This window comes from Entelurus aequoreus, linkage group LG04 (assembly GCF_033978785.1).
Source record: "Entelurus aequoreus isolate RoL-2023_Sb linkage group LG04, RoL_Eaeq_v1.1, whole genome shotgun sequence".
Taxonomy (NCBI): Eukaryota; Metazoa; Chordata; class Actinopteri; order Syngnathiformes; family Syngnathidae; genus Entelurus; species Entelurus aequoreus.
The window spans coordinates 35,884,093-35,897,031 of record NC_084734.1 but is presented as its reverse complement, the minus strand read 5'-3'; the positions used below and the strand labels follow the sequence as shown (position 1 = coordinate 35,897,031).

The window sequence follows — 12,939 nt, the reverse complement described above, 5'->3', positions numbered from 1 at the left end:
CTCTGCCCCCCTCAGCCCCGGCTGTTGTTTTTTCACTGCTGCACTTTGCTTGATCTGCGTTATGGCTTTTTCTAGGGTGAGTTCTGCATCTAGCTGTAAACGCTCCGACAGCCTCGCATCTAGGATCCCGACAACTAGTCGTCCCTTATTAACTCGTCCCTCAGAGTACCAAACTCGCAATGTTCAGCTAACGTGTGCACGGCGGTGATAAAGGACTCCACAGTCTCGCCTGGTTGCTGACATCGCCGGTTAAAGCAGGCCCTTTCATAGATCACGTTCCGTTTACTCACGCAGTGTTTTTCGAATGCTGCCGTGACGTCGTTGTAGGACTTCTTTTGTTCCTCCGTTAGCTGCAGCGCCTTCAAAACGTCCTCAGCCTCCTCCCCCGCCGAGTACATAAAAGCATTCACCTGGAATTCCTGAGACTGCTTGTCCAGTCCAGATGCAATTCTATAGCGATTAAATCGCGTACTCCATCTTGGCCATTCCTCTGGTTTCGAAAAGTCAAATTTACTTGGCGGGAAGTATTGAGGCACTTGGGGCAGCGCTGCTAACTGTTGCTGTTGTTCGTCCATTTTTTTTTCGTTGTAATCTTCTCGGTTACACTGCTCGTTACTACCGTACCACTAACGTCACTAAGTTTCTGACACCATGTTATGTTAGTGTTATAATACAACTAAGAATGACGACAGACACCAACTCTAGTTGACTCTTTACTCGGGAGCTCCTGAACTTCCTGTCTCACCCCCAAATGGGTCCGTGGTACAACACACTCAACAACAACCATTCCTTTACAGAACACGGGCTGCATTTTATTGGTATGGCTGGCTAGTAATAAATAAGAGATGACATCCAAAAGTGTTCAATGATTAACAAATTTGCTCCGCCATTTTGAAAGCAGCAGTACATTTGAGTATTCGTTGGCAGTGGCCAGTATGTTTTGTATCATGCTATTGATTTTATAAACTGCATATATATTGGAAAATAAAGTAGCTGTGAGTGTAAAATTTGAAACATTCATTCATTTAAATGAAACCAGTATTATCAGACAGGTCTTGTTAAGACTAGTTACGTGATATAAGAATCATTTTCCTGTGATACGTGTTTAAAAAGTTATGATTGTCTTAACCTGGTCAAAATGCACCAATTTATGGTCAACCTCTTCAATGCAAAGTCATTGGGGCTCAATATTTTATTCATGACCGTTTTTGTTAAAAATGCCATAACTTTCTTAATATGTACCTTATTATAAAAAGGTGCCATCAATCCCCCCGCAACCCAAAATAGATAAGAATTAAAATAAGTATTAAACTGTCTGGGTTGAGGTTTTTTTTACTATAGCTAGAACGATAATAAACAATCATTTTCTTTACTTGTTTTTGACAGAAGTTAAATATGATTCACCCAAATAGTTAACATCCATATGGAGTGACCCCATATATGTAAATACTTTCCATTTATATTATAGTTCAATCCATCTATTTTCTACTGCTTTTCCCTTCCGTGTCGAGGGGGGGGCTGGAGCCTATCCCAGCTGCGCTCGGGCGAAGGCGGGGTACACCCTGGACAAGTCCACACAGATCGACAGACAACATTCACACACTCGCATCAATTTAGTGTTGCCAATCAACCTATCCCCAGTTTGTGATCCAAAATTTGTTTTTTCATTAACAGGATGGACAAAAAGAAAATTACAACAAAAAACAGGTTAAGAGTTCCCACAAAGAAAATGAAGGACCTGCATAATTCTCCTCCCCCAAGTGAGCAATCTGGTAAGTCTATATGTATGTGTGGCAAAGCGGACTACGGATAAAACAAATTGCAGTGTAACATGTAGCTAACAAACTGGAAACAGGACTTTATTAGTTTGTTTAGTATTTAAAGAACAGCTGAGAATGCCACGTTGGGAAAGTCGCCCCAAGGAAGTTAGGTAACAGTACCCTAATTGTAATGAGGCCACACACCTCTAAGACAGCGATGGGCAAGCTCATCCTACTGCATATGCTTTAAAATGCATATAGGGATGGGGAGAGGAAATAATCATAACATTGTTGTCCAAATGAGGTGACAAATACCAGTCCAAATTTGTATACTCAAATAAAACATTTTAAACACTTTCTCTTTTGCACTCTCTCTTTCAGGGTGTTTGGCATTCGTCAGATGGGAGGACGGTTATACCGGCAAAATCTTTAGACATTTTGTCAAGATATGAAGCTCCTGTGCAGATCTTAGATCTTAGAACAGGAGATTCTGTTTTAGCAAAGTGGTCAGATGGTAAATTTTATAGGGCAACTGTTGAATATATTTCAGGAAAAGATCAGACTCAGTCACCAAAAGGCTGCCAAACTCCGCAGGAGTCATTTTTAAATATGTTGGAAGCCAATGAGCCATCACACTCAACATCAGGGTCTGACACCATTACAGTAGATCGGAACCCACTGTCTGAACATGATAGTATCACAGCGCTGAATCTATCAAGTGACGGGGCACTTGTAACAGGCAGCAACACTGTTGGACCACCACCACCCTATGGGTAAGCTTGACATTTATTACCTCATGCCTATGGGGCTACAAGTTCAAAACTCTCTATAAAATCAAATTTGGTAAATTTCCAAACCAAAAAAACAGCATTAACTGAAATATTATTTTATCTGCCATCAAATAATTGTTTCAGTAAATAGTATGTGAATGACAAATACAAATATTTAATGTATTTAATTGCCCAAAACCCAACATCTGTATCCACTTTGATTTCAGGATTAAAAGTTCTGAACTTCTTGACCCTGAAAACAATTATTTGCCATCATTTTATTACTTTTTAACCATGGTCAAAATGTTCATAGAGTGTAAATATCCACTCTACAATCTCATGTGTCAAAACTAGGGAGTAACAAAATTAACATTTCATGTCATGGTTACAATTGTTATCACAGTATTGATGAATGTGCTCAAGAAGTACTTGAACACACACTGAAATCTTATAAACAAGTTTTGTTGAGGAAAAAAAATTGTTACACAATATATACTTTCTTAATAGAAGAAATCTAAGTTTTTAAACATTCAGTTTCACGTCAAAATATAAATTCCGCATTTTTTTTAAGTAAATATAAATAAAAATATATAGAAATATAAATACTAGTGTAAGGATGGGAGTTGAAGGATGAGTGTAAAAAAACAGAGCTAACTTTGCTTTCTTATCAGCAATCGAGCATTAACGAAACACCTTTGGGTTCTCAGAGCAACACACAACACCAGAAATGTGTCCCGTGAAACCTGTCCGACCGGAGCTTTCAACAATAACAAAAGTTCCATGGATGAATTAAGTAAACAATATCAAAAAATAGGATCCTAACAAAATTTGTGGAACGCTCGCCTCGGCCGCAGGTACTTGCTGTTGCTCCGCACTGATTTTCAGGACAGGGAAACCAAAACAAGCTTGCTAGTTAGCATAATTAGCATCATCGAGCAACCTTACTTGTTGTTGATACTGTTTCGTGATTGGCTGTTGGTGTGTCCCTTCCATTGCTCAGTAAATACTGTTAACTGATTGTCTGTTATAGTATGTCCCTGCCATTGCTCAGTGACACTTCCTGTTTTCTGTTTGCTGGGTTCCCTAATGCAGCGAATCTTGCTTGCTCGAATATTTTATCGAACGCATTTAATATTGATATGATTATGTGTCTATCGCGACATATATTTATTGTTTTATGGCCCCAGTGCTATGTGGTATTGATTCTTTAAAAAAATAATTGGGGCTTGCATGGGAGCACTACGTGCGGATAGAAATGTTCCTCTTTTTTGTGAATTTTCGTCTTCTTTTGTCAAAGGTTGCTCACATGCCTGTACTTCCTCTGTGAAATAAAGGAGGTAGGGCGGAAATCTCAGTAAGCAATAGTTTAAAAAACATATTTATACCAAATATAAGTACTGGTTTGACAGTTTATACTTAATTGTACATTTCATAAATAATCCTGAGATATATAAAGTAATAACTTTTTGGTAATAGTCAATATGTATAACTTAATATTAAAAAATCTGTCATTACCTGTTAGTTGGTATTGTTGACTAAGTGAGTTGTCTATTTCCTTGCAGTCAAGATGATTTCATCTTCAGTATTGGTCCAGTTCCTTTGTGTTTGATGTGAAATGTTTCTGTTTAGGAGTACCGTACAGAACGATTATAGATATGGTGAATTTTGGTCATGGTACATTTATTTTCATTATTGGTACGTCCATCATAGAGTAAGGAGAACAAATAATGTATGCACTGCTGATTTTGTAGATTGAGGTCTGTTACTTATATTATTATTATTATTATTATTAATAATAATATCATTATAGGCACACTTCAATTGTAAGTGATAGAATCCAAAACAAAAATCCGTAAAATCACATTGTATGAATTTTTTTAAAAGTAATTGATGTGCATCTTATTGCATGAAATCCATATTTTGTACTTCAGATAAATGAGGTAAAAAAGAGAAAAAAAATGCAAATTACCTGAAAATCATACAATGTCATTTTTTGTTTTGTTTTATATTTTACAGAATCACCAGTCTATTAAATACATGTTCTCCTTCGGCCGCTGGAAGTTAAAATGCGGGTCAATTCAGTAATTTTTTTGTAGTTCAGTATTTCTCATCTCTTTTGATATTGCATATATATATATGGACAAGTTGGGTTTATAGAATGGTAATCTATGGTTCAATGAAATTTCATGATAGGTTTACCAAAGAGGGAACCATCGGTCCATCACCCTACAGCGGCAATACAGCCATACCATCACCGTATGGCCTCCACGTCAATTGTCAATTTCTCTATGGGGGCCATACATCAAGCCTACCACCGTATGGCCTCAACATCAAAGGTCCATCTCCCTACGAAGACCATGCATCCTGCCCATCACTGCATGACTTCAACACCACTGGCCCATCACCAAATGTCTACAACACCTCTGGTCCTTCACCCGGCGTACACACCCCGCTAGCTGGCAAGCTAGCTGGGTTAATCCACCTGACAAAAAAAACCCAGCTTTCCTGGCACCGGACAGGAGAGATGCAGGCAACCCATCTGTCGAGGACACTATCTCATATCGACCGCAGGCAGAAAAATCATGGACGCCATGTGATGGATGTAGGAAGGAGTTCAAAAAAATCCTGCGAGAAAAGCAACGAATCGAAGTAGTCCTCTTGAAAATAGGCAAGTAATTCATACTAATTTGTTCATAATGTAATTGTTATGTTTACTTAAATTTGTGATTGGGACTTAACACATTCTTTTCTCATTCTGGTATTGTTTGTCCTATTTTTTTCCCTTTCAGATCCGGGCCAAGTCAGAGTACTCCAAACTGTCTGCGACCTGGAGACAATTACAGCGATGGCCCTCCTCAACAATCGGGCCAGCAGGTACTCTTTCCTGAGAGCGGCATATTCATATCATCGTTCCACCTTGCTGCCATGAGTCATGCTTCAAAGCCCAATTGTATGCGTCTATTCCACGCACTTTTTGACCACTTTTTTACAGTTGAGTGTCAAAATGCTGTCCCTTTTGGTCGCCCTGGAAACAAACCTGCTGGAACAGGAAAGCACATCCTTGACCGGAAAAAAGTTGAAGGAATCCTAAGTAAGTTTTCCCGAACTGAGGGTGTTTTCAGGCCAAAATTATGTAACAATAATTAAATAGAAGTTCAATACAACAAAGTTTGATCCCTTATTGATTACAGCACACTAGAAGCATAACTGAATGTTACATAATTACAGTTTGTGATTGGCCAAAAAAATAGCTTTGTGATAAGCAATATAGTGTTTTGTCCATCAACTTGAAGTGTGGTTGTGTGTATTAATGTACTGTATGTCCAGGGTTTCCGCAAGGCATTAAATGGATTTTGCGTAAATTAAGGCCTTAAACGGCAATAAAAAGCATTAAATGCGTTGTCCAGAGGCATTTAAAAAATGTAATACAATTGTAGCACATGACCGATAGTCAATATGTTAAACGGTAAATGAAAATTAACTTAAGAACGTTACGGTCATCGAAATTGCTACGTCTGTCTGTGTGTTTCTTTTTTTTTAGCTTTAGCTGTTAAACTGTATACAAGAGGTATTGTAAGGTGGGAACGTGACAAAAGCACTGCCTCGATACGGCAAAATGAAACTGCACTGGGGGCCTAAACTTTTCCATTCTTTGGTCACTGTAGGCGTGTAGTCCTTTACTGTGACACCATGTCAGAATAATGGGGAAGCTGAGCTTTTTTCATACACAACTCGTTTATTTCAATCACCTCCACTTCAACACATATGAGCTAACTTGGCTACAAATTAGCAACTGTTGTGACGCAGACGCCTCAATTGATCTACGCTGGCTTAGGATGGACAAACAAGGCAATTTTCACAGCAGACCACAATTCTTTTATTCTCTGATGTTCCCACAATAAATGAATACAAGACATGACACTCGATACATAACTTGCTATTTACTGTAAACATTTTAAACAACAGAGAGGGTGTAAACTACAATATACAATATAATTGACATACCTTTTTTTTTGCATCTTATTGGCATTTTTCCAAATATCGTTCTGTATTTTTCTAAAATGTCTACGGCCATGCACAGTCAAAACACCAGATGCTACTCCAGAAAAATAAATAAATACAAATACATTCTCCAATTAAACAGCTTTGTAAGCCAATTCTAATACACTAGATAGTAACAGTTAATGTAAACTTTTCAACTAATTAACTTGTCTAATGCTTACAACTGTGTGTGTATACAGATAATTGTAAGCTTTTGACTATATATGATAACTATATGCAGTTGCACATGGGCATTACATTTTTTGAAGTACCAAAAAATGGGATTAAAAAGCATTAAATTAGATTTGCATTATTATTATTATTATTATTATTATTGCATTGCATAGATTTGATACCTGTAGAAACTCGGATGTGGCAAAATTACGAATGCCTGATTATTATGTTCTTGTCTTACAGCGTATGTCCTGAGATGCGGTACCCTTCCTGATTGGGACAATATTGAGGAGGCCAAGCTCAAGAAAGCTTTGGTAAACAAATGTCGGGCCAGAGCAGGTTTTAAGTAGGCCCTTGTAACTGCCAAGTTCATTCTGGGGTAGGATGTTTCCTTTGTAAACATGTTAATATTTTGGTCTGGGGTTGCACAGTATATATTGTATAAAATTGCCATATGATGTAGCTTTTAGTACCACGTTATACTGTGACAATGCATATTGAGCTGTGCTGTGTCTCGCAAATTTGGCACCGATGCAACCTCACTAACAAGCTAGCGGCTAATATCCCTTCACAGTGCAAAGCTGTTTCCAAATAAAAAAATAATACAGCTGGAAATGACGCAGTATGTTACTGCTTACATAATCAGGTATATTAGTAGCTTTTGTAACCAATTTCAAAATGTTTCAATGATCATTTATGTACCAAATGTTATATTGTTATCGCAGGAGGCTGTTCTATTGTTTAAAACAGTGTTTCTTAATCACAGGGCTGGGGCCCACTGTTTGGCTGCGAGTACCCCTTGGGGGCCGCCAACAAATATCTGTTTCTTAGCTGTGGTCCGTCCATATGGGCCGCAATGGTACTCAGTTTTAACACACTTTAGTGTAAGATGACTAATTCAGTGTTTGTATTTGAGTGGACCCCAGACCCCTTTGTAGTGGAAAAGTTGGTTGGGCCCCAAGGTAAAAAATGTTAAGTATCCCTGGTTTTCAATGTGTGATTATTTTTTGTATGTAGACCAGTTCCAAACAGCCCGGTTACAATTTTATAAATGTATTTCCGTTTTTGTTTGGAATATTTAAAAAATGGAAAATGTTGTCATTTACTCACCCTCTTACTGAGATGAAGTCAGGTGGGGTTTTTTAACTACGGTACATGGTTTGCTCAACAAGGAGTTAAAAAAACTACACCTGAGTTTTTCACGTGTGGGGCGGTGTAGCTCGGTTGGTAGAGCGGCCGTGCCAGCAACTTGAGGGTTTCAGGTTCGATTCCCGCTTCCACCATTCTAGTCACTGCCGTTGTGTCCTTGGGCAAGAAACTTTACCCACCAGCTCCCAGTGCCACCCACACTGGTTTAAATGTAACTTAGATATTGGGTTTCACTATGTAAAGCGATTTGAGTCACTAGAGAAAAGCGCTATATACATATAATTCACTTCACAACAACAAAGTGAGTACTTGGGATTAATTTATATTTGTATTTTTTGTATATTGTTTTCTATGTTGTTTTAATTATTGTGAATGTCAATATGTACATTATGTTTGTAATAATTAACTACATTTAAATTGTTGTATTTAATCTATTTTTATATCTTATGTTTTGTATTTTTGTATAGCCAAATAAAGTTATACACCTTTCAATATTTGAGTATTTTTTTTTACTGTTATTTCTAATTAAGTCAGATAATTGAACTCTCAATTTGTTCTCATTATTCTCAAATTTGAGATATGATGGCTTTGTTAAGACATTTAAGAGAAATAATCAAGACATGAAAGAGACATACATAAGATCTCTTTTATTGCTCATACATCTCATTTATTTCTCTTTAATTCTCCTTCAAAATAAATGAGACATAATTGAGATCAGTGTCATACATATATGAGCTCTCTTCAGTGTATCCCACTTCTCAAATATTGCTCAAATGGTTGTCTCAACTCAACCTCCTTTGTCTCAGTGATGTCTTGTCTCTTTTTAGCTTATTTATTGCTCCTAAGGGTCCCTTAGGAGCAATAAAAGAGAAACAATTGATCACAGAATTAGACAGATATGAGAAGCTCAAAATGTTCTCAAGATACGAGATCAAGCAACAGATGAGCAAGCACATTTTTGCTATGGGTAAGTCTGTAAGACTTTAACAGCAGCATCAAATCATGAAAACTATAGTAGCTTCACCTCTTACTTAAGACTTCAATGAATGAAATGAGTTACATCCATTTAAGGATTTTTATCCTTTTATCTTTAAATTATGAACTGTGAATTATCACTTTTTAAACCATCACAAAATAAAATAAATGATTATTTAACTGAAATCACATTTTGGTCATCATGTATTATAATGGTTATCATTTTAACTGTATCAATTTAATAAATTAAATGTATCAACAGTTCCCCTTTAAGCAGCATGACAGGGGTGCTTTTAGCAGCATTGGAATGAATGCAGCTCCTCTGCTCACTGCTAAGGCTGAACACAGTAACATTAAATAAACCTCTCTTTTACACAAAACGAAAATACAATAAAGTTATCCAACTGTAACATGCTAACATGTCACAAGGCATTCTCTCAAGACATCATATTACTCCAATTGGTTTTGTACATTTTAACTCTGTGTCTTGTTATCAAACTCCTCTCTTTAGCGCTAACAGGATGGCTAGGCTAACAGGCTTGCTAGTAGGCCTCACTCACAAAGTAACACTTACTGGAGTTCTCAGCAGCACAAAACACAGCAACCCGGCTCCCACTGGAACCAGGCTATCTTATGCTGCTTTTCCAACACTCGGTTTGAGAAGTGACAAGTATTTTAACTTATAAACCTTGTCTTTGTAACACAACGATATGACTCGTGCCTTCACTCTTTGACGTTCAGTGAAGGAATGTCTGGAATGAGAAAGGTGCATGCGACCTCTACTGGCCAACATGTGAATAATGTGCTGCGTGCATGTATCATTAATTTAACCCTGTAGTGACCACATGACTTTGACACATCAAGTTTAACATTTTTTAAGTGACCAAAGTGACTTTGGCACACCATAGATTAGAAATGAATAATAGGAGAATATATTAGTGACACTATATTTCCATATGGGTTACACTTCCAATGTAGCTTAGCTACATTTAATTGATAGCAACTTGTAGCTTAGCTAACTACATTTTCCAAGTAGCTTGCACACCACTGCTTAACAGTCACATGGCCACACTCGTACTACAAACCCTAAAAAGTGACATGACGCCACATGAGGCAGCAGAATTATGTTTACCTTACAAACTGTTAAAAAAAAAAAAAATGTTTACGTCATGCTCTCTGTGTTTGTAGAAACATTTCAGCCAACATGAATTGTATTTCCAACTCGAAAAAACATGTTGCGGATTATTTTTTTTATGTTTTAGCAGCACATATGTTAAAATTAGCCCTGCTATAATCATTAGTGGCTGGAAAATCTTTTGTGATATATGCTGTATTCGGGTCTCTATTTCACACACACACACACACACACACACACACACACACACACACACACACGCACACACACACACACACACACACACACACACACACACACACACACACACACACACACACACACACACACACACACACACACACACACACACACACAAGCAAAGACCCAAATAGCTACAAGGTAAATCAAAAGTTACTTCCCAGTTGCTCAGTACTTGAGTAGTTTTTTTTTCACTGAATGCTTACTCTTCAAGTAATTATTTAAATTACTACTTTTTACTCTTATTTGAGTAAATGTTTGGCTACTCTACCCACCTATGCTTGTAGTACTGATTAGAATTGTCTTTTAACTATTTGTCTCACTTTGGTCCTGCCGAACCTTCCTGTCCTTTCGCTGCTGTGTTACAAAGTTACCAAGGGAACTGCAAAAATCTACATACTTATATAGCATAAAACGAAGAAAAGTAAAGTAGTCATTCAAAGTCTATAAACAATGGTGGGCAGTATGAAACTACAATGGCAAAGCGACATAGCTTAACCAAACTACCGCCAAGCTTAACCAAACTACCGCTAAACTACCGCCAAGCTACGTAGTAGCTTGGCGGTAGTTTAGCTACCTTTTTGAACGAGTAGCTATTCCTGTAGCTTAGCAATTTTTAGACTCTTGTAGTGAGGTAGCTTGTATCAAAGATACAAAGAGAGAAAATGGACAGCGAATCCAGGACCCCCAGAAAATGGAGAAAATACCTAAAAATACAATGATGAATGAGAACATCCTTACATACGGAGAAAATCCATGATGATCGGTTAGTGTACTTATGTCACAATTGGCTAAGGTTAGGGTGAAACATTGAGGACTGGCCAATCAGAGACAAGATAAACCGGGTCATCGAAACCAGGAAGCAAAATCATTACAAACACGCACTCATGTCACATGATGACAAGGGAGTGGGAGACAGAGGGACGCTTCAAGCTGACCTCTCAAAGAAAAAACATACTTGAAAATGGCGGAGGGATTCTCTCCCACAGATTAGATGTTTCCTTTAGTGATGAAGACGACCTCCAGGAAACCCACAATATTGCGTGTCCTTAGCCATATTTAGACAAATGTGTGCGTTTAGAGAAAACAATGCCCAAAGCCTTAGTTTTTAGTTGATTACTCTGTAAACTAAAATCATAACTGATCTCTTCATCGAAGACGTCTAACACAAATTTAGGAACACACATTAAGGTGAGTTGAGTTCATGAATAGTTTTACTGCACAAAACCATTACCAACTGTTCCCAAACAACACACAAGCCATTGTTATTTTTGTCAAGATAGAAATAGATTTTTTTTTTACTGTAGGCAGAGAAAATGAATAACATTATAGGGGTTGGGCAAAGAAAAGGCAAACTAAAATAAATCATACGGTGGGGTTTGGGGACCCCTAGAGGTAGTTGTAGGGTGTGCCCAGCTAAATGATAGATCGTTAATAGTAGTGGACCCTTATTCGGGCCATTTGTACACTCTCAGTTACATTAACATTAATATCATACATGTGGGCCCATAGATTTAAATGGGGTTCTGTAGCTTAGTGCATGTCATATTGGGGTCATATGTAATTATATGTAATTATATATATATATATATATATATATATATATATATATATATATATATATATATATATATATATATATATATATATATATACATATATATATATATATATATATATATATATATATATATATATATATATATATATATGTATATATATATATATATATATATATATATATATATATATATATATATATATATATATACATATATACATATATATATATATATATATATATATATATATATATATATATATATATATATATATATATATATATATATATATATCAATCAATCAATGTTTATTTATATAGCCCTAAATCACAAGTGTCTCAAAGGGCTGTACAAGCCACAACGACATCCTCGGTACAGAGCCCACATACGGGCAAGGAAAACTCACCCCAGTGGGACGTCAATGTGAATGACTATGAGAAACCTTGGAGAGGACCGCATATGTGGGTAACCCCCCCTCATATATATATATATATATATATATATATATATATATATATATATATATATATATATATATATATATATATATATATATATATATATATATATATATGTGTGTGTGTGTGTACATATATGTATGTATATATGTATGTATATACTGTATATGTATATAAATGTACATATATATGTATATATGTGTAGCTTTAGCCGTGTAGCTTGTAATGTAGTTTGCTACAATTCACTGGGGATGACTGCACATGTCGCTTCATTTTATCGAGAGCAACTTGTAGCTTATCTTACTAGATTTTCAAGTAGCTTGCCCATCACTGTGTATAAATACATGTCTGATAATCATAAATAATAGTGCTGTTTTTAAGTAATTTCTTTGTACGAGCTCGTTTACAGTCGACCCTCCCTTTCCTTTCACCATGTGTGTGAGTGTGTGTGTGTGTGTGTGTGTGTGTGTGTGTGTGTGTGTGTGTGTGTGTGTGTGTGTGTGTGTGTGTGTGTGTGTGTGTGTGTGTGTGTGTGTGTGTGTATGTGTGTGTGTGTGTGTGTGTGTGCGCGCGCATCTGTCTGTGTTGTCCAGAGGGCTGGATAGGAGTCAAGGTTAATGGGCTTGCGACTGTGGGCAGTCGTCACAGTTCTCGTTCTCTGCTAAGCCACCCTTC

General features: G+C 36.9%; 1 long non-coding RNA gene across 1 annotated transcript; it reads left to right on the top strand.

Moving 5' to 3' along the window:
- The first annotated feature begins 5,317 nt into the window (after positions 1 to 5,317).
- On the top strand, positions 5,318 to 8,356 carry LOC133648536 (uncharacterized). Its single transcript, XR_009825885.1, has 3 exons — positions 5,318 to 5,404; positions 5,523 to 5,621; positions 6,989 to 8,356. It is a non-coding gene; the product is annotated as an uncharacterized LOC133648536 (long non-coding RNA).
- The last annotated feature ends 4,583 nt before the right edge of the window (positions 8,357 to 12,939 follow it).